An 8,828-nucleotide genomic window follows, 5' to 3' on the forward strand; every position below is an offset into this window, starting at 1 on the left:
AGGAGAGCGTCCATGTAAACTCATATCCATGTGTTCAGGCAGGTCAGACAGCCGTCCTCTTCAAAGTTTACCCTGACCTATGGACACACACACACATTCATAAATCACAGACATGCACATGCATATGCTCTCGCTCTCTCTCACACACACACACACACACACACACACACACACACACACACACACACACACACACACACACACACACACACACACACACACACACACACACACACACACACACACACACACACACACACACACACACACACACACACACACACACTACCACCCCTTCTGCGTCTGCCTCTGGCCCCCTTCCATGGCAGGGTAGGGTTGGGGGACAGTAAGGAAGGGCAACAAACTGGAACAGTTAGCACATTTCACCATCTGAGAACGTTAGGATAGAGTTACAGGGGCACACACTCCCTATCTCTCCCTCCCATCCCCCTCACAGGCACTCCTTCTACTCCACACAGCTTGCTTGTCTGCCTCCTTTCTCTAATAAAATGTTTACAAGAATAGTGGTGGCTATTAAATATGGCAACTTAACGAAGGATGTCTTAGTTCTCCCTGACTGAGCTGCATTTGGCCCTTTACATATGTCTTTTATATGTCCCTGCATGACACCTACTGGTACCAGCATACCAACATGCCAAACGTCCAAGATGTTATTTCTTACACTTAGTTGCCTTTTCTTTCTAATGAAACTGGTAACTGGAAGTGTAATTCTTATGGCTGGAAATGACCATAGGTGCAGGAAAACAAGTTTGGACAATATTTTGTCCAACACATGTTCAGAACCCAGCAATTTTTTTCTCACAAAACCTAAGCTTCTGGTTTTTGAAAATTCTATATCCATAGTCTATTTTAAACAGAAAACTATATTTTTGTGTAAACTGTAAAGTGTGCAAACTTAGATATAACTATCTACCATACACTCTATCGTTTTTCCTTCAACGTTTCCTTTGAAGATGTAATCCGTGTGATTTCGTGATGAATCCCTTTTCATGTCTGACCACGGTAATTAATCATAGATTCTGATGATAGCGCAGGACTGTATGCAGATTTCTGTTAGAGTCTATTCCCCAGCTAGCTTCATTAGTCTAATTATTCCATAAAATAAGTATCTCACTTCAACACTCAGGCTACATGCAAATGAGATAGATGCTCCACTTCTACAGTAGGGAACGTACGGTAGTCCTATGTCTAATTGAAGAGATTCTGAGATACCCTCCCACTCCCTCCTCTGATCCCCCTCTCCACTCCCACTGTTTTCACTCGTCATGGTCACAGCTGAAGAACTTTGAAAGTGGTTGTGAATATTCATCGCTAGATCACTCTGCAATAGGCTGTGCCTTGTCCTTCTTTGCTGTGTTGTGTTCTGACATGAAGAGACGGGCTGTCGTGTTTATAACGTAATAGATTCATGTTGATGGACAAAAAAAATGGTATCCCTACGCCACAGTGCAAACCAACGTCGTTATGCTTTCCCACTTTAGATCGCGTCTTATCAAATAACATTATCAAAAAGTTACAACCCCATCGTATTGTCTGTATATTTGAATTGCCTTGCTGTCTTAATTTCGTCATCAACCTGAATGATGTTGTTCGAGGAAATGTATCATCGTGCAAGGATTCTCCACTAATAAATCTTTGTTTCACCCGTAACACCATCAACATTAGACTACTAGGGCCATCTTGTGGCTAGGCTGATGAACAGCCTCAGCTCTGATCTACAATGTAAAAAGATTGTAGGACTGCAGTCTCACGCTAGGTGGCACTGTGACTCTATTATTGCAACTTGTACAAGTACTTGGACTATATTTGAACTGGACAATGTATTTATTGGCAATGCCATTTCTCAAGATTGGCAGTGAATGTTACTTTAGATTATAGTACAATTTGTGTGTAGAATCCATGAGTGTAGAACCATGTAACCATCAGGTATGTTTACTCTACTCTGAAAACATAGTTTATGAAGCTACCAATTACTACACACTGGAGGAAGTTAAGCTACACTAAAGATACTCTTCAGAAAAATATAGTTTACTTAACAAAATATACTTTGAAAAGTAGTTCACCACATCCAAACAACTTTGTGAAAAATTCTGGTATCTAAATCTGACCACAAATTGAAAGAACAGATTGCTCTGGAGGCAGATGTTAACAGAATGTGTAATTCAGCATATTAAACACAAAAACTTTAAGTCAGAATTAGGCAGGTCTGATGCCTACTTCACCATATGTCTTCTGTTCTCTCTTACATGGAACAAAAAAAAGTAATTAACTACTGAAAACACTACCAATATTTGATTTTATTTTAACTACCACCAAGCTACTGCAAAATGTAGTTAGATGTAGTAAACTACTCCCGAACACTGGATGTAGACCAGTATCAACTTTATAATGGCTTCATCTGCAGGCTTTGTAGTACTGTTTATTTTTCTAGCTTTTTGTTGTCATGTTGAAAAAATAAGTGAAGAGTGTGTGTGTGTGTGTGTGTGTGTGTGTGTGTGTGTGTGTGTGTGTGTGTGTGTGTGTGTGTGTGTGTGTGTGTGTGTGTGTGTGTGTGTGTGTGTGTGTGTGTGTGTGTGTGTGTGTGTGTGTGTGTGTGTGTGTGTGTGTGTGTGTGTGTGTTTGCGTGCGTGCGTGTGTGTGCGTTTGTGCGTTTGTGGTGCGGATGAGGGTATTTGTGGTGTGTGCGTGTGTGTTATTGATGAGGATTGTGCAAAGCTGTATTATTGCACAATGAGTAAGTATGTTCCATTGCAGTGTACTTCATGAGAGAGGATGAGGAGTTTCCTCCCCTACCCCTCTTCCCTCTGTCAGGATTAGTGTGGTAATGCAGCGATTCGGACACTGAGCTCTGATCAGCTGCTTAATACTGCTTTATCCCTCCAAACAACAACACACACGTAATGTATGTAAATGTAACACATATAAACTCAGCAAAAAAAGAAGCGTCCTCTCACTGTCAACTGCGTTTAATTTCAGCAAACTTAACGTGCAAATATTTGTATGAACATAAGATTCAACAACTGAGACATAAACTGAACAAGGTCCACAGACATTTGACTAACAGAAATTGTATAACGTGTCCCTGAACAAAGGGGGGGTCAAAATCAAAAGTAACAGTCAATAGCTGGTGTATCCAGCTACATTAAGTAGTGCAGTGCATCTCCTCCTCATGGACTGCACCAGAGTTGCCCATTCTTGCTGTGAGATGTTACCCCACTCTTCCATCAAGGCACCTGCAGGTTCCCGGACATTTCTGGGTGGAATGGCCCTAGCCCTCACCCTCCGATCCAACTGTTCCCAGAAGTCCTCAATGGGATTAAGATCCGGGCTCTTCGCTGGCTATGGCAGAACACTGACATTCCTGTCTTTCAGGAAATCACGCACAGAACCAGCAGTATGGCTGGTGGCGTTGTCATGCTTGAGGGTCATGTCAGGATGAGCCTGCAGGAAGGGTACCACATGAGGGAGGAGGATGTCTTCCCTGTAATTCACAGCGTTGAGATTGCCTGCAATGACAACAAGCTCAGTCCAATGATGCTGTGAGACACCGCCCCAGACCATGACGGACCCTCCACCTCCAAATCGATCCCGCTCCAGAGTATAGGCCTCGGTGTAACGCTCATTCCTTCAACGATAAACGCGAATCCGACCATCACCCCTGGTGAGACAAAACCTTGACTCATCAGTGAAGAGCACTTTTTGCCAGTGCTGTCTGATTCAGCGACGGTGGGTTTGTGACCATAGGCGACGTTGTTGCCAGTGATGTCTGGTGAGGACCTGCCTTACAACAGGCCTACAAGCCCTCAGTCCAGCCTCTCTCATCCTATTGTGGACAGTCTAAGCACTGATGGAGGGATTGTGCGTTCCTGGTGTAGCTCGGGCAGTTGTTGTTGCCATCCTGTACCTGTCCTGTAGGTGTGATGTTCGGATGTACCGATTCTGTGCAGGTGTTGCGAGGATGTTCAGCTGTTTGTCCTGTCTCCCTGTAGCACTGTCTTAGGCATCTCACAGTGCAGACATTGCAATTTATTGCCCTGACCGCATCTGCAGTCCTCATGCCTCCTTGCAGCATGCCTAAAACACGTTCACGCAGATGAGCAGGGACCCTGGGCATCTTTGTTTTGGTGTTTTTCAGAGTCGGTAGAAAGGCCTCTTTAATGTCTTAAGTTTTCATAACTGTGACCTAAATAGCCTACCGTCTGTGATCTGTTAGTGTCTTAATGACCGTTCCACTGGTGCATGTTCATTAATTGTTTATGGCTCATTGAACAAGCATGGGAAACAGTGTTTAAACCCTTTACAATGAAGATCTGTGAAGTTATTTTGATATTAATGAATTATCTTTGACAGACAGGGTCCTGAAAAAGAAATGTTTCTTTTTTTGTTTAGGTTTATAATTGTGTACAATCCTAAAGGTGGTACGGTAGTGTCCCACTTGTAGATGCAGACTAACCTATGTACAGAGTTATCATGCCATATCATTCGGGCTGGCTGTAGCCTATTCGGGGACCTAAGCGAGATTTGGTTGGGGGGCCTCCCACCTCGCAACAAAACATTTCTATATTTTATATATATTTTAGATGTATTTTCACACTATGAGTTTGCAATAATACTGTGAAATTGTGAACAGGATGATAATGCTCTTTTAGTGTAAGAGCTGTTTGAAAGTACATTTCAGGCGGTCTGTTTTGGTGGGATGGAGTTTTGGCCCTCCATGGTGACATCACTATGTGGTACATTAGTTAATAGACCAATAAGAAAAAGTGTTCCACACCTGTCTGCCAATAACATCTAATTGTCAGTTTTCCCCTCCCTACTCTGGCCGCTCCCGGACAGAGAAGTTGCTCTTTGCTAAGAAGCTATTTTTGTTTATTTTTTATAATTTTAATTGGAAACAATCACAGTAAGGTTCTTAATTGTTACCCAGAAATTATTTAATAATGAGATTTTGAAAAAATTGGCTGCATTGGACCTTTAAAGCTATTTTATAACATATTTCCTTCTACTCATTTTGCTATGTGGCAGAGAGATAATTTTTTGTTTGTTTTACTGCTAATTTCCTGCAATTCTACCCACTTCGGAGAGAGAAATGTTGGAGAGAAATGTTTGCAGTTTTAAAGCAAGTTTTCTGCAATTTTACACATTTTGCAAGTCATTACAAAAGTCATTACATGCCATGTTACAGTTTTTCTCAGTCGCTTTGGTGCATTTCTTAGATCAAAAGTGCAATTCTTGATACTACTTGTACAAATTCCAAATCATCTAGTCACTTGTGCACATCATTAAAGCAATTTCTTATTCCTTTGAACAAATTGCAATTGATAATGTACAAGTGTCAGCTTTTTTCCACATTATCAATTGCTCATGTCATGTTGATCAAAATATAGTAGATGGTTCTCTATTGAATAGTCTTACCCCTCAAAACATCTAGGCATTAGTTCCTTGCATAAGCCATAACATGCTAAATTGTTGAACTATTTGTCATAAACTGTCAAGCATAGTTTTACACATTTCTATAAGACCTTTTGTACAAAATCGTGCAGGTGAAATTGACCCTCACTCATGAAGGAATGTAAAGTGTTAGTTCAACCAGCAATCAACCAGCTGTCTAAATTGCTCAAAGGTGCATCTCACGAAGAATCAATTGGCAAGCATATGTAGACAGACCACAACACAGAGTTGCAATTTTCCAATAATGGATGGACCAGGACACGAACAGGGTCAGCAGCCAAGAGGAGGAAGAAGAGGAGCAAGGATGCGTGGTGGAAGGCAAAACAGAGGAAGAGACAGAAGAGGACATAGGTGCATATCTGATGACATAAGGGCCACTATTGTAGACCATGTTGTCAATCATGGCCTTACAATGGCTGGGGCGGGTCGAAGGGTGCAGCCGAATATTGGGAGATCAACCGTGTTCTCAATAGTTCAAACGTTTCGAAGAGAGAACAGGTATGTCCACCAATGTACAGTGCACTGTTACTGTATATAAGCAGTATACTGTATACTTCCTACAATGTTTCATATTTCAGTAGTCCACTTGTATTTCACAGCATACAGAGATATACTCTATACAGATACATACTACACCTTACATGCACCCACCTGTATGTTTTACAGTAAAATGTGTGTTCGCATAGTTTTTGTTTATGTGAAAGTGTGCGATGCATCACTGCATATTTCCCCACATAGGACTGCAAGATTACCTCAAACCAGTGGCAGAGGACGCCTTTTCACACCTCAACAGGAGGAGGCTATTTGCACTATGGTCCTAGCAAACAATGCCATGAGACTCAGGGAAATACAAAGGACCATTATAGAAGACAACGATGTCTTTGAAAACATCCATACGGTTAGCATCTCAACCATCGACAGGGTGCTGCATAGAAACCAGATGAGTGTGAAACAGCTGTACCGTGTACCATTCCAAAGGAATGAGGACAGAGTTAAGGAGCTACGGTACCAGTATGTACAGGTAAAACATATATCTATGTAACTACTTTACAGCAACATTTTATAGAGATACATTGTACAGTAAGCATAAACTGCACACATTTCCATTGCTGTGGAAGGAACATGCAATATATGTACATTTTATGTCACTCTTCCTTACCAAAACAAATTCAACTGTGTGTTCTGGGTTATAGCGTATAATGGAGTGAACCCTCTCACAACCTTGTATACGTGGATGAGGCTGGCTTTAACCTGACCAAATGCAGAAGCCGAGGTCGGATTATCATCGGTCACAGAGCTACTGTGGATTTGCCAGGCCAACGGGGAGGAAATATCACCATGTGTGCTGCTATTTCGGATCATGGTGTCCTAACCCATATCCCCCTTATAGGGCCGTACAACACCCAGCATCTACTCAACTTTTTAGAAACTCTCTACAGGGCTCTCATCCCTGATGAGAGGGGTCTGTTTAGAGAGGATTTGCCAAAGTATGTGGTCATTTGTGATAATGTGAGTTTCCATCGATCAAACATCATAAGGCAATGGTTTGTGACCCACCCGAGGATGCTCATAGAATTCCTCCAACCTTATTCACCATTCCTTAACCCAATTGAGGAGTTATTTTCAGCATGGAGGTGGAAGGTGTACGATCGTCAGCCACACACACAGATTACCATGCTGGCTGCAATGGATGCAGCATGTGAGGACATCACAGTAGACGCCTGCAGAGGATGGATAAGGCATTCCAAAAGATTCTTTCCACGTTGCATTGGAAGGGAAAATATCTGGTGTGATGTGGATGGGAATATGTGGGCCAACATACAGGAAAGTCTGGATGTGTAGAGACAGCACAACAGTGCTGCGGGAAAAGTTGTGCCTTAGGGATAGTTTCCTGTGTTTCTTTCTAATTTAGTTTTTTTCCCTTTGTGCCCCTTGGGTTGTCCAGTCTCTTTCAATCAATAACCCACATACAGTAATATGTAAATAGTACTGTTGAAATTGATATATGCCATAGAAGTGCAGCCTTGTGCATTTTCAATACAGTAACTGTCATCCAAACTGTAGCCTAAGTTTACATCAGGTAATACTGTCAAAATACACAAAGAGAGCGAGAGTACACAATCATTGTTCGTGAACAATGACTCAATGACTTATCATTCTGATGACACTGACATGAGCATTGGTATGAATATTTACTTTTGAGAGATGTACTAAGGATTTTTAGTGACAGACTAGCTTTAGAAACATATCTATTGTATGTTGCAGTTTGTTCTGAGAAATGCACTTATTATTTTGCACATGTTAAGGATGATGTGAAAAATGCACCAAAGTGACTGAAAAAAACTGTAATATGATATCTGAGTTAAAATGACTAACAAAATCAATTTGGCCCCCTGGAGGTCAGGGCCCCTGGGCACATGCCCTGCGTGCCCAGCCAGTATTCGGCCATGATTACTGCAAGTTTAGATAGCTGGCTAGACTAACTACCAATCAAATACATTTTAGCTGACATACTGTAGCTAATTGAGTGACTGTCAGTGATTGACATAACAAGAGAAAAACTGGTAATGCACAACCAAATTTCAATATTGCTCCTTGTGTATTGTACTATTATCACTCTCAATAGTAAGTTGAGACCCTGACAGAGGTAAAAAAAAAAAATAAACAACTAAAAACTAGCAGCCGGGGGCCCTAAAAGACCACTTATGCCTGGAACCGGTAATGCATATCATATCATTTAAATACACAACAACTAACAGATGTCACCAGCCAATATTTCACTCAGAGAATTATGAATACAGGACCTCTAAACACAATGGCCCTGCACAATCTGTTACTCCATGACCAACAATCTAACTTCATTCCCCCACATTCACCTCTCTATCACTCCTCCCTCCTCTTCCCCTGTTTTCTCACATACTGATCAGCCTCTGTCTCTGATCAGAGTGATCAATAGTCAATGTTGACTCTGTATGTGTGTTTCATTGTGCTTGAAGTTCAGAGGAACAAGCATCAGAGCTAGCACATTTACCCCCCCCCCCCCCCCAACACACACACACACAGAGGCTTATGTTAATCCTTGTAAAAACAAAGCAATATATTTCGCTCAAGCCAAGCGTAGGATGTCCGTTTATATCAGGATTACGGTTTCAAATATATCTCCTCTGCTCCAACATGATCTTATACTGAACTGACATCTATATTGGACTGGGGGCACATTTGATGTAAATATTGTGTAAAAGCATAGATTGTTAGTACTCAACTGGATGATGTGATGAAACTGACCACCAAGAAGCTCTTAGACCACTCCCACCCCTGACCCCTGAACCCGGATGACCTAATAACCACAGTAAACT

This window comes from Oncorhynchus gorbuscha, linkage group LG18, assembly GCF_021184085.1.
Source record: "Oncorhynchus gorbuscha isolate QuinsamMale2020 ecotype Even-year linkage group LG18, OgorEven_v1.0, whole genome shotgun sequence".
NCBI classification, from domain to species: domain Eukaryota; kingdom Metazoa; phylum Chordata; class Actinopteri; order Salmoniformes; family Salmonidae; genus Oncorhynchus; species Oncorhynchus gorbuscha.